Source organism: Cnephaeus nilssonii, assembly GCF_951640355.1.
Source record: "Cnephaeus nilssonii genome assembly, chromosome: X".
In the NCBI taxonomy this organism is placed as follows: domain Eukaryota; kingdom Metazoa; phylum Chordata; class Mammalia; order Chiroptera; family Vespertilionidae; genus Cnephaeus; species Cnephaeus nilssonii.
The window spans coordinates 29484616-29498819 of NC_137071.1; the positions used below are offsets into that span (position 1 = coordinate 29484616).

The 14204-nt window shown below is 38.6% G+C and overlaps 1 protein-coding gene across 1 annotated transcript in view; it reads left to right on the forward strand.

Annotated features, from left to right (window-relative positions):
• Nucleotides 1-230: 230 nt before the first annotated feature.
• HDX (highly divergent homeobox) overlaps nucleotides 231-14204 on the forward strand; it is a gene marked incomplete at its 3' end in the record, with an annotated part of 159737 nt that continues 145763 nt past the window's right edge. The window contains exon 1 of the mRNA XM_079765688.1: nucleotides 231-371. The remainder of the gene's footprint in view (nucleotides 372-14204) is intronic.

The following is a 14204-nucleotide window of genomic DNA, read 5'->3' on the forward strand; positions in this document are numbered from 1 at the left end:
CATATAACTACTACAGGGATGCTGGGCATTCACAGTTATTCAGGAAGGGAGAGGTACAGAGAGGCTTAGCCTTGCACTCAGCTCAGAGGTGCAGGGAAGAAGCAGCTCCACTGCAAGCTGCCATCTCCTCTCTCCCTCCCTACTCCTGGGTCTGGGCTGGGGCCAGGGACTGTCCGGAGCTGATCTCGGGCTCCCATTGGCCGCTGTCTTTTGTGACGTCACGATCATGATGAGAATTGATGATCGGACACGCTGATTTCATTGTGTGAAGAGGCAGTGGAGACCCAGGAAAAATCTCGCTGAATCCGCCGGCCCCAACAGTGGCCTGATCTGGGATCCTTGATCCCTCCCGTGACTGCATCGCGCCCGAGGTAAGCACCCAGATTGGGTGGGTGTGAAGGGCGAAGGAGGGCAAGCAAGGCACCTAGCCAATGCTCTGCCCAGTGGGGGGACTGTAGGTTCAGAGGCCTAATGAGGCTGACAACAAACTGGTAAGGGTTTGGGGGAGCTAACTGCCTCTATTCCCTGAGCGAAGGCTGAAGGCAGCTTGAGGTTCCAAATGAGCTGAGAATAGCGATACAGTGGGCACTGCCAGAAAGCAAAGGACCTTGCTCCGAGATAAGGCGACTTTGGGGACGAGCTTCTGGCCCCGGAATAGGAAGAATTGGCGCCTCTGCCTGGGAAGAAAGGAGTGGTGGTGGTGGTTGTGGTGGGGTGAATTCTATCAATTCTAGATTTCACTGGACAGTAGATTTCTCATAACCCTACTCAAACACACTGAGGGTGCTGCGCCTGCGCACTAACAACTTGGAGGGGGCAGTTCTAGGCAAGGAGAATAGGCTTGGAGTATGCGCAAGCGCCTTTAACATTTCGCTGGAAGGGGTGGGGTTTGGCTCTGTCTGGGCAGAATAAGGGGAGGGTTAGGGGTTGGCCCTGTGATGTTACAAGTGCCAGTTGATGAAGAGGAATCTGCCAGTTACTTTTGAAACTGGCCTACTGAGTGAGTATACCAGACCCAAAATGGGCCTGATGGATTTGAGAAGGCAAATTCTTAATCTACAGATATCAGGTTTGAAATAATGCAAAGAATTCAGAGAGGCATTTGTGGAATAGAAACTACTGAGATGAGAAACAATTTGGAGGGGAAAAAAAAACACTAATTATTCAAGTGAATCAAACTTTTATTCTTCAAGGAATTCTGATTTGGAGTGCCACTCAGTGATTGTGAAACAAACTCTTTGGAAAGAATCAGAGTGAGGTCCATTTTGGAGACTCAGAATAAGACATTTTTCTTTCTTGTCTTTTATTTTTCTTTTTGGAACTATCTCTTATAAAGCCTTGATCTCTGTTTCAGGTTTGGTGCTAAGTCCTTCTTTCTTCTTCCTCTGTGTCTCTGCTAGAACCACCAATGGCAAATCCTATTTTGAGAGACCACGTCCAACTCCCCTTCATTGGGAGAGGCTACATTACTTAGAAACTGTGAGAAACAACCTGCCCGCCTCTCCTTGGTGGATAAATTGCACAGTAGTGTTAATTTTGCTGTACTCTTTGATCATGAAGTGTTGAGTATTTCACAGCAAAATCTGGATTTTTCTCCATTTCTCGTAGTTAAGGGGTTATCAAGTCCTGGTGAATTTTCCTTTGAAAGACTTCTGCTACCATTTTTCTCTTATCACCACCCATCCAGTCACATCAGGAGCTTCCTAGTCAGCCTTCCCTTGTGCCCAAAAATCCCTAATTCATTCTGCCAGACGAATGGTCCATGAACACTTCTTTCATCAAGTCATTTTTCTTCACCAAAATAATATTGGTTCTCTATAATCTATTTTTCCAAGCCCAGTTCCACTTGAATTGAAAATGGCTTTATAATCTGGTTTCATTGTACCAGAGGTACCTTATTTTACTTTATTCTTTACTGCATGACTGTCCTTAATGTCCCCTAAACAGTCTGCCTCCAGAATTTTGCTCCTTACACCACTACCATTTTCTTCACCTAGGATGCCCTCTCTTCTGCTTATTCACATTTACCCACTTTGGAAGCTTATCTCAAGTTACACTTCTCCAAAAGTACCTTCCAAGTCAAACCCAACCCTTATTAAGCTCAACTTTTCTAGAACTTTTACATAATTTCTTACATTTGCCATTTTCTCAGTTTGCTTTATTTTCTTCTAATGTACTTGTGTGTATGTGTGTGTGTGTGTGTGTGTGTGTTAGACTAGACTTCTCAACTGCATTTTAAAGGCCTTATTAAGGGTTGAGACCATGCTATGTACTTCTTTATCTTCTGCCCACAGCACCTGGGTCTGGCTGAGTATTTGAAATATCTGCAGCCATATATAGTCTTTGTTCCCCATTGCTTAGGAATTGAGAAACAAAGCTATATATATATATATATATATATATATATATATATATATATATACAAAAATGTATACACACTTTAACAGCTGATAGCTTTATATAGTGGGTGGCCTCCAAATATGTTCTGTCCATATAAACAAAACCAAAGGATCATTATCCCAGAAGTGGTTCTCTATAATTTTTTCAGTTATAAAAATATTAAGACTTTTTATTTTTTCTAGATTTCTTTTATATGACATTGCATTATGTATCTTATCTTAAAACCTAGTAATTATTCACTCTTTTTATTGCAATATATTTTACAACTGCTGCTTTATACTATCACTTATAGTTCTCATTTGTATGTCTCTTGAACCAGAGATATTCATTGCAATGGTTGCTATAATTACTATTATATAACACTAGAGGCCCGGTGCACAAAATTTGTGCACAGGGGGTGGGGGTGTCCCTCAGCCCAGCCTGCACTCTCTCCAATCTGGGACCACTCGAGGGATGTCCGACTGCCCATTTAGGCCCGATCCTGGTAGGGGATTGGGCCTAAACAGGCAGTCAGACATCCCTCTCACAATGTAGGACTGCTGGCTCCCAACTGCTTGCCTGCCTGCCTTGCTGATTGCCCCTAACTGCTTCTGCCTGCTAGCCTGATCACCCCCTTACCACTCCCCTGCCTGCCTAATTGATGCCTAACTGCTCCCCTGCCAACCTGATTGCCCCTAACTGCTCTCCCCTGCAGGCCTGGTCACCCCCAACTGACCTCCCCTGCAGGCCAGGGTCCCTCCCCAACTGCCCTTCCCTGCAGGCCCGGTCACCCCCAACTTTCCTCCTCTGCCAGCCTGGTCACCCCTAACTGCCCTCCCCTGCAGGCTTGATCACCCCCAACTGCCCTCCCTTGTAGGCCTGGTCCCTCCCAACTGCCCTCTCCTGCTGGCCATCTTGTGGTGGCCATCTTGTGTCCACTTGGGGGCATCCATCTTTGACCACATGGGGGCAGCCATCTTGTGTGTTGGAGTGATGGTCAATTTGCATATTACTCTTTTATTAGATAGGATATCAGTTGTCAATTTTTCTACCCCTTGGTCTTCAAACTGCATTGTTTGTTCCACAGAGCTGTTTTATTTGAAAGAATGCATGACCATTGTTTAAAATAGAGATTTTAAAATATATTTTACTTTGAATGCTGTTTCACTTGGAGGCACCATACCAGTATTACATCAAGGTTTGTGGTCTAGGAACATGGATGAAAAGGAGTCCAGAAGGGTATTGGAACATGTAAATTTAAAAATCATTGTTATAGATTATTATAAGTGAACTATGAATATTATTTACTATAAGTGAAAAATTCGTTCCCTCTGTTTTTTTTCTCTTATTACCTACATTATATGAATCCCTCCAAAGCATTTTAGCTTGTAGCCAGCTTGCATAGTAATTAATAAGAATTACCTAGACATTTACGTGTAGACCAATAGATAACACTGTTCAAAGGTAGGACACTCTAGATAGACTATAATGCTTAGAAATGTGCTCCTTACTTTAGAGAGCTTAAAATAAAATATGAAAAAATATAAGAATGTAGTGTTTGTATTTTTAAGGTTTATTTTACAATTCATTTAAGTTGTAAATTTGAGCTGATAGAGATTTTCTAATGATAAGCCAGTTTCCCCATTTTACATAGGACACTGAAGCCCAGAGCAATGAAGTACCTTACCAACATTAATGAGTGCCAGGAATTGTGCTGACAACTTTATATATGTTATTACATTTAAACTTCACAACATTCATAGGAGATCGTTTCTGGTATGGTTTTCCATTTTACAAAAGAGGGGAAAAAAAGGCTCAAAGTAGTTGACTTTCCTGGAACCACATAGTTACAAAATGTCACATGATGCAAACATAGGTAGATCTATTTGACTTTTAATCACCAAGCTGTACTTGACCAAGTTAATATGCAATAATTTTTTTGGCAGAGCTTTGGTGAGGATCTAAATCTCTGGAGACCCAGCCTAATGAGTGTGTGTGTGTGTGTGTGTGTGTGTGTGTGTGTGTGTGTTTTATACCATAATGTTTTCCATGAAACCAATACTATTTCTAAAAAATCAGTCATTTCTGACCTTTACCAAATAGTGTATACCTACATTTTTTTTAGGTATTTTATTAAAATACTCCCTGTTAGTCTTGGTTGAAAAAGATGGCATGAAATTGTATATAAAATGTGTTGTTAAAAATCCATGCACTGGGCCCCTAGTCCTATATAAGAGGTAATATGCAAATTGACCCTCACACCCTCACAAGATGGCTGCCTATGACCAGGGGGTGACCAAATGACTGAACAGCAGGCTGCATGGGACGACCAGGCCAGCAGGGGTTTAGTGAGGGATGACCAAATGACTGAATAGCAGGTTGCATGGGGTGACCAAATGACTGAACAGCAGGCTGTGTGGGGCAACCAGGCTGTCAGGGTGAACAGTTGGGGGTGAGATCAGGCTGGCAGGGGAGGGCAGTTGGGTGGACCAGGCCTGCAGGAGGGGCAGTTGGGGTCAACCAGGCCAGCAGGGGGTCAGTTAGGGGCGATCAGACAGGCAGGCAGGTGAGCAGTAAGGAGCAGTCCCGGATTGTGAGAGGGTTGTCCAACTGCTGGTTTAGGCCTGCTCCCAGGGATTGGGCCTAAACCAGCAGTCGGACATTCCCTGAGGGGTCCCAGATTGGAGAGGGTGCAGGCTGGGCTGAAGGACACCCCCCCCCATATGCACAAATTTTGTGCACCGGGCCTCTAGTGAAATATAAATGACAGATTAAAGTGACAGTTTCTGAGAACAGATTTACTATAGCAATCCTTTTTTATTGTTGACAGTATTACAGATATTTTCCTCCCCCCACTGCTTTGCTCTCCTCCACTCAACCCCTACCCCACCTCAGGCCTTCATCACACTATCACCTGTGTCCATGGGCTATGCATATATGTATAAATGTTCTTTGGTTAATCTCTTTCCTTCACCCCCAGCTCTACCTCTCTGAGATCTGTTAATCTGTTCCATGCATCCACATCTCTGGTTCTATTTTGTTCATTTGATTCCACATGTAAGTGAGATCATGTGATTCTTGTTTTTCCCTAACTGGCTTATTTCACTTAGCATAATACTATCTAGTCCACCCATTCTGTTGCAAAGGGTAAGAATTCCTCCCCTTTTATAGCCATGTATTATTCCATTGAGTAAATGTACCATGGCATTTTTATCCACTAAATCTTTTGATGGGAACTTGGGCTGATTCCAGATTTTAGCTATTGTAAATAACACTGCTATGAACACAGAGGTGCACATATTCTTTCTGATTGGTGTTTTGGGATTCTTAGGTAATATTCCCAGAAGTGGGATTGCTGAGTCAAATTGCATTTCTTTTACACCTGTTAAAATGTCATTAAGTTCAATTCCCGAAACTACCCTGACTTCTCCTTCTGTAGGTTATTTTTGAAAGGACAAGGTTCAAGCAATTTGTTTATTTTTGATGTACAGTTATTCTGATGTTTTACTTGTTCTTAGCATATAATTTATAGTTATTTGTTTTTCTGTATTTGTTCATTTGTTTTTCAAGTAAAAGCTTTCTTATTAGCTTGAGAACAATCTGATCTCTTGTGTTTCATGTTTCACCTAATTCACAAATAAAGGTGGTGCTCTGAAAAATAAAAGTATAACCCAAAAACTTTTTTCCCCATTAAGTTCAAAGTGTTGTTGCTTCATAAATTTGGCTGGGAGCTTCTCAGTTGTAATCTGAAACCTCACCAGTCCCCATCCCCACACTAAATAAGTCAGGGAGAGACCAAAAAAGAGGCAGACCTTTTCAGATTGGAAGGGGGTAGCTTTAACAAACAAGAAACTTTACTTAACAGGGTTATTTTGGGTGGCTGTAAGATTACTAGATTTGATGACTGATATTTCTGCACCTGCCTGTCAGAATCTTAGAAGTTTATATAGAGGCCTTAACAGAGTTCATTCATGTACCCAGTCCAGATAGCCTCAATATCACATTTATGTCTCAAAAATGTATCCTGGGAGCAGCTCAGTGAGCTCAAAGACAAGCAAAATGTACATTCAAGAATAAAGAAAGGGGTGAGGATTCTTTAATTGCCAAGTCCAGGTCGAGAGTCAAGTGTCAGTCATGTGTTCTGATGACCTCCCTTAAAATTTGATCCATTTTGGAATGTGTCCTGAGTGGTCATCATTGAGCTTTGTAGGTGGCTCATTTGGTGGGTATCTGGCTGCATTAAAGGCAGATTCCATATCAACAATACAGGCACATGCAAGAGAAAACACGTTTTTCCATGAAGAGCAGCCCTATTATTTGAACCATTGATTTGCTAAGTTCCTTAGAGTGAGATTCAGATCACTCAGGGTGTTCACTTGTGTTTTTATGTGATTTAATAAATATGACACATTAACAGATTCATCAGGTATGAACACAAAACTTTCAATAATGTCCAAGACCATTTTATTTTATAGGACTTTTTTTTAATTAGAAACTTGCCATGGGTGTCAGTGATTTATGAGCCAAGACATAGAAAATAGTAAGGATTACTTCAGACACTTGCAGGAGGACCCAAATATCCTGACCCTACAGGGTTTCTTCATGGTCATTCGTTACTCGGTTTGCCATTGTCCAAGATATAGGGTTAATCTCTTTAGAACAGCCTACTGTCAGTGCAAAGGGTTAAAGACCAGGGCTCATGAGTGATCACTAACCAAACAGTTCTGATTTCAGCACATTGGCTTCTATGGTTCATTCTGTTCTGAGATTTGCCACCTGGAGAAATGCTGTGCACACTGATAGTTCCTATTGCTCTATGGGGGTATATTGGTTTTTGTCCCCTTCCTTTTGTCCTGCCACAGCATCCAGACATTTTGGAATCTCAGACACATCTAACTTAAATCATAGCATTGTTTGGAACATGCTTAGAGCTTCAATCTGCTTCACAAGTATTTTTGCTTTCTCAAAGGTGGCTTGTCACTCTGATCCCCAGTCCATATGTCCCTCACCCCTTTTTAACCAAGTGTCATAAAGGACAGAGAAACTGTACCAGGTTGGGAATAAGAGTCTTCCACAACTGCAAAATCACTACAAAGGCTTGCATCTCTTTCACAGTCTTAGGGATTGGGTAAGTTTGCACTTTATCCAAAACAGCTTCTGGTACAAAACACATCTTACCTGACTAATGGAGTCCCAAAACATTAAGGTGGCATTTGGGCCTTGAATTTTCTGTGGATTCGTCACCCATATTTTACCTCACAGATGTTCCAGCAAAACCGTTAGTGTCTGGAAGCAGAAGCAAGTCTTCACGTGTTAACATTATGCCATCAATGTAATGGTACAATTTTACTATACAGTGCAGAAAAAAACAGGGACAAGTTTCAGATACTCTTTAGGGACTGAAGAAAAAAAAAAGGCTCTTTAAAAATATTAACTGCTGCAGGCAACACAAACTGATATATAAAAGAGCTACATCCCATGACATATTTTTAGGCTGTGCAGTTAGCCTTGGGAAACACTTGAAAGATTCATTATTGTCCCTTCCAGATGAAAGCAAATTGATCTGTTATAAGAAACCTATACTTGTCAGAGTCTTCCCATCAATCCCCTGGAAACTGAAGCACATTTATAGGAACACTTTTGCAAAAGCATCAGGTAAACCAATTAGTGTCTGCAAATGACAAAACTTAAAAATGGTGTTGGTTAAATATCTGATGAGAGTTCACATACACAAATGAAAATGATGCAATTGACAAGTAAATCTAGTTATTTTTAAATATATATGTAAAAATGATGACTGATAACTTTATGCCAGGACATATCTGTTTTTAAGGAATTTCATATAAATATACCCAATAGGAAATTTAACATTACTTTATATATGAGACTAGAAGCCCGATGCACGAAATTCATGCAACAGTAGGCCTTCCTTCCCCTGGCTGCCTGCACTGGCTTCCCTCTGGCACCAAAGACCCAGGCTTCCCTCCAGTCACCAGCTTGGTCCAGAAGGTCGTTCAGAAGAACTTCTGGTCTAATTAGCATATTACACTTTTATTATTATAGATTGCTTTCCATAAAATTTAACATATTCACTTTAAACAATAATAAATAAATAAATAAATAAATAAATAAATGAAAAAAATTAACATATTCAAAGTTACATAGTTGTAAATAAAACTTAGCTCTTTTAATAGAGAAGACTCAGTTTTCTTAAGTAGTCAAAGACCTAATGAAAACAAGACATGTACTTTGTTTTCAGGCAGCTTTTATTTAAGTTAAAAAAAAAACAAACCTTTGTTTATAATTTCTTATTAAGAGGAGACCAATAATCTAAGAAATCCTTGTATTTTTAAAAGAGGAAAACCAAATCCTTATTTTGTACTAGTGCCATTTGATATTAAAAGTCTCCTTTTTTTTCTTTTAAAATTAAATTTATTTCAATCTTAGCTTGACCACACATAAAATTACTTTTTAAGAGTCCTTTTCTATAAGTCTTCTGCAATTTGTTATATCTAATTAGGATTTGTTCTGTTTTGCTCCTTTCTTATTCTGGAACAATAATTTTATTTTAGAACAAAATTATTTTCTCTTTTCCCTTTCACTTGAAATGCATCTCCATTCCTCATACCTTCTACCAGAAACACATATCCTACTTTTTATATACAGTCATTTTATTTTATCCTTATTATTTCTAATAGTTTTGTAAGAACAAAAGTAAACAAAACACAAACAAAACTTTAGCTCTTTTATATATAAGTGTTGGCTACTGCAATTTGTATTTTTTAAAGCCTTTTATTATTCAGTCTCTGTTTACAATGTTTTGGTTATCTGCTGGGATGTTTACATTTTAAAAACATGGTAAGACTTGCAACTTCAAAGAATAGAAAAATAATGTAAGGTTTGTCCTAGGCATTTTGGAGATAATTGTTATTTTAAAATTTCCTTTGTATTAGGAATCTGATGGCATGGGGCAGTTTATCTCTTTACTCATCAATCATCACAACATCCTCCTCTTCATTTAATCACTTTTCCAGAGTTTCCACTTCTTAGATTCCATTTCTTAGTTCTAATCAGGCTTTCTCAAAAATTTTCTGGATCTTAATCTACAGCATTTTTTGTCCTCCTACTTTTGCAAAACATCACTCTAAAGTTCTCAAACTTATTATCTTACTCTCCCACTTTAGCTGCCAGTCCTGAAGCTAGCAGAGTAGTGAATAATCATCCTCTAATCTCAGATCTTCTTTCAACTTTCCAACTTGAATTTTAGCCTCTATTTGGGCATCAGTGACCAGCTGAAATGTCCACAGTAGAGGCTAACCCACTGTGGCAATCATTTGTTTTCCTTCTTTGACACATTGTTTGTTCCTCAAACAAGTGCCTTCAAGCAACTGGTGTTTTTGTGGTGTCCCAACAGTGGCATAGCAGTCCATAAGCACTTGTTATGTGGGCCATTCCTTCCCACATAGATGTCAATGGCCAATGTGGGATTTGTCCCAGAGGTGCCTCTTTCCCAAAGCCCATTTCTTCTTTCTCCTGGTTGGGTCACCAATTGTTGCTTCACAGACCATGTCTGGAGTTCCTCAGGTATAATGAGAAACTGGCTTCTGTGTACAGATGGCAGGGAAAGACAGAAGAAAGAGATCACTCCAGATTTGGAGATGGCAGTCTTCATAAACAACGGGATGTACATACTAAGCTTGCCTTGGGTGGCCTTAACTGTATTCAGTCATCTACCTACTCTAAATAGTCTCAATGCAATATTTCTTTCTCAAAGCTGTATCCTTGAAGCAGTTTCTAATATCGAGGAAGGTAAGCAAAATGCACATTTCAATGACAGAGGGGAGGATGAGGAGCCTCCAATTGTCAGGGTCTAGCTCCTGGGTTAGGTTGTGGCCATATCTTCTGATGACTTCCCCTAATAGGGTCAGTTCATTTTTCTATACTGAATTAAACTTTGGATAAATAAAACACTGCTAAATAACTTAGTTTTTAAGAGAAGGATTATACTACTTTAATATGCTATACTATTATTTTTAATATTAAGCTTACATTAAAAATTATGAGGAGGCATCTGCATACATGGGCACGATAACCATTGGTGTTATACATAATTTTTGCATTCTCCAAGTTTTAATTTTTATTTTTAATATTTTTTATTGTTTAAAGTATTACATGTAGTAGTACATATATCTCCTTTTTTTCCCCCTTGACCTTCCCCCAGCCTCCCCTACCCCCTGTCGCATGCCCTCATCCCACCCCCGCAGTGTCTTGTGTCTATTTGTTGTGCTTATATGCATGCATACAAGTCCTTTGATTGATCTCTCCCCCCCCCCCCGCTAACACTCCCCTGCTTTCCCACTGTAATTTGACAGTCTGTTCGTGCTTTACTGCCTCTGTATCTATCTTTTTGTTTATCAGGTTGTAATGTTCTTTATTTTCCATAAATGAGTGAGATCATGTGGTACTTTTCTTTCATTGCCTGGCTTATTTCACTTAACATAATGCTCTCCAGGTCCATCCATGCTGCTGCAAATGGTAAGAATTCATTCATTTTTATAGCAGTGTAGTATTCCATTGTGTAGATGTACCATAGTTTTCTAATCCACTCATCTGCTGATGGGCATTTGGGCTGTTTCCAAATCTTAGCTATGGTGAATTGTGCTGCTATGAACATAGGGGTGCATATATCCTTTCTGATTGGTGTTTCTAGTTTCTTGGGATATATTCCTAGAAGTGGTATTACTGGGTCAAATGGGAGTTCCATTTTTGGTTTTTTGAGGAAACTCCATACTGATCAAGCTCTTATTATCTAGAAGGGATCATAAAAAAGAAGGAACTTTTACCATTTGCAACAGCATGGATGGAACTGGAGAGCATTATACTAAGCGAAATACACCAGTTGGAGAAAAATAAATATCACATGATCTCACTCATATGTGGGATATAATGATCAACATAAACTGATGAACAAAAATAGATCCAGATACAAATTGCTGGGGAGGAGGGGGTTAGAGATCAACCAAAGGGCTTGTATGCATGCATATTAGCATAACCAATGGACACAGACACTGGGGAGGTGGGGGCTTGTTAGGGGTTGGAAGGGCTGAGTGGCAGGTCAATCAGGGAAAAAGGAGTCATATGAAAAACTTTAAGCAATAAAAAAAGATTAGTCTCTTTTTACATGATTATAATAATAATAAATAATTTCTTCATTTGAGGTTTATTATAGAGGCCTAGTGCATGAAATTCATGCACTGGTAGGGTCCCTAGTGGCTGGTGGCAGCTGGCCAGGTATTCCCTCTCTTCCTGGCTGCATGCAGTCAGCCAGGGCCTCTCTCCCTTCCCCTGGCCACCCCGTACTCTGGTTGAACTCTCAGAATAACTCCTGAGGATACAATTTGCATACTACACTTTTATTATATAGGAATATGTGGGGTGGCTTGGTGTATATTATTCCTTGTAAGATTTATCAGTTGGTTATAAAAATGTTAACTACTAACTAAAATAGCTTTCACATGGAACATTATAGTTTACCAAGAATATACCCCGGTAATTCATTATGTGAATAAGGGCAGGAGAGGTTTTATAGCCCATCTTCTAGATGAAACTGAGCACCAAGACATCAATTATTTCTCTTAAGGCCATAAGACTAGAAAGTAGTGAAACAATAGAAGTGGAGGTGTTCTGACTTTTAATGTAGTGCTCCCATTCCATCATTCCAAAAGGCTACCTGAACTTCTGCTTACAGCCATGATGAAGTAACTGTAATAACATTTATCCTGTCATCTTAAATATCTACAAAGAAAAAAAATATATGAAATAATGGATTTCAGCTATTTTTCAAAAGGCAGCACAGGACCATAAATCCTGAAAGAAGGGAAACAAATAAGATGAGTCCTATGATTGTTCCGTTGACAGCCTGGAGAAAGTTTCTAGACCACAACCCAAGGAAAAGGGAACTAAGCCCAAAAGTCTCTGAGTTGAAGAGCCAGAGTTTAGATTTCAGGGAGGATTGGATGGCTAGAATTTGAGGGACAGTGTACCAAAGAAGAAAAAGCTCATGGCAGAAAACTACACATTGAGAGAATTCTGGGAATTTGTACAGGGATCCCTCAAGTTTTTGCCTGAATACTGATTAGTGCTAATGTGTGAGTAAACCAGTGAGGACAGGGAAAGATTGACTAGAAATAATCAGGCAAACATTTTTCAGAGGTCACATAGGATCAGGAATAGAAATATTCTATATTCCTAATAACCAAAATGGAAAAAGTCATATTTCATGGAATATCTAGAAAGCTACTCAGAAGGGTATTGCCTCAGTAATGTGGCAAATTAACCCTAAACTAAATGCAATTCTGGATTTTCTTTACAAAAGCAAACCTCCAAAGAATCTAACTATTCCAAGTAATTTTAAATATATCTCAGAACAAAGCCCACAAGTAGTTAAAGAATACAAAATCATCCACTATTCAGCAATAAAATTTATATTATTTGTAATTGAATGAAAAAATCATCAAACATGCAAAGAAATAGTAAAATATAATCCACAGTATGGTGAAAAAGCAATTATAAAAACAGAATGAATAATAATAGACTAGTATAGAATTAGTAGAAAATAATGTTGAAATAGCTATTATAACTATATTCTTTATGTTCAAGAAAGTACAGAAAAGCAACAACATGATGAGGTACAAAATGGAAGATTTATTAAAAGATCTAAATTGAAATTCCAGAGACAAAATACAGTATATGAAATTACAAATACAGTGGGTGGTTTTGACAGCAGATTATCCACAGCAGAAGAAAACATTTGTGAACTTGAATACATACAAGCAGAAATTGTCCAAAATGAAAAATATGGGGAAAATAAAGAGCAAGAGTGAGTTGTGGGACCTTCTTCAACATAACATACAAATTTTTGAGACCTAGAAGAAGTATAATAATATAGTTAAAATTTTTCCAAATTTGATGAAAAGTATAAACCCACATATTTAAGAAGCTCAACAAATTCTAAGAAAAAGAAAGCAGAATAAATGTTTCCATGACATTTCATAATCTAATTGCTGAAATCCAGGAAAAACAAAAATCTTAAAAGCAGCCAAAGTGAGGTGGAGGGAATCTTATGTATAGGGAAATAAACATTAGAATGATAGGAGGCATCTCAATGAAAAAAAAAAATGCAACCTAGAAGACAATGGAGCAATATTTTTAACATACTGGAAAATAAAAACATTGTTAAACTCAAAATCTATACCAAAATAGCAAAACAAAATAAAGATTTTCTTATTCACACAAAAGGAAAAAAATACATTGCCAGCAGATTACATTACCAAAATGTTCAAGAAAGTCTGTCAGGCAGAAGAAAAATGATATGAAATTAAAATTTGGATGTACACAATGACATTAAGAGCAATGGAAAAAATAAATATGTAGATAAATACAAATGATTTTTTAATTTAAAAATTCACGTTCAAGTGACATTTTTAAAGTAAAAATTTATTAAGTGTTTTATAACATGTAAAACCAAATGCATAATAACAATAGCACAAAGGCTAGTATAAGAGAAATAAAAGTATACTATTTTAAGATTCTTCTGTTACTGTAGGGTAATATATAAAATATCATGGTAAATTATCTTGACAATAAGTTAAAAATGTGTACCATGCTCAGCAGGCATGGCTCAGTGGTTGAGCATCAACCTATGAACCAGGAGGTCATGGTTCCATTCCCAGACAGGGCACATGCCCAAGTTGTGGGCTCAATACCCAGTTGTAGCCTGCAGGAGGCAGCCGATCAATGATTCTCTCTCATTATTGTTGTTTCTA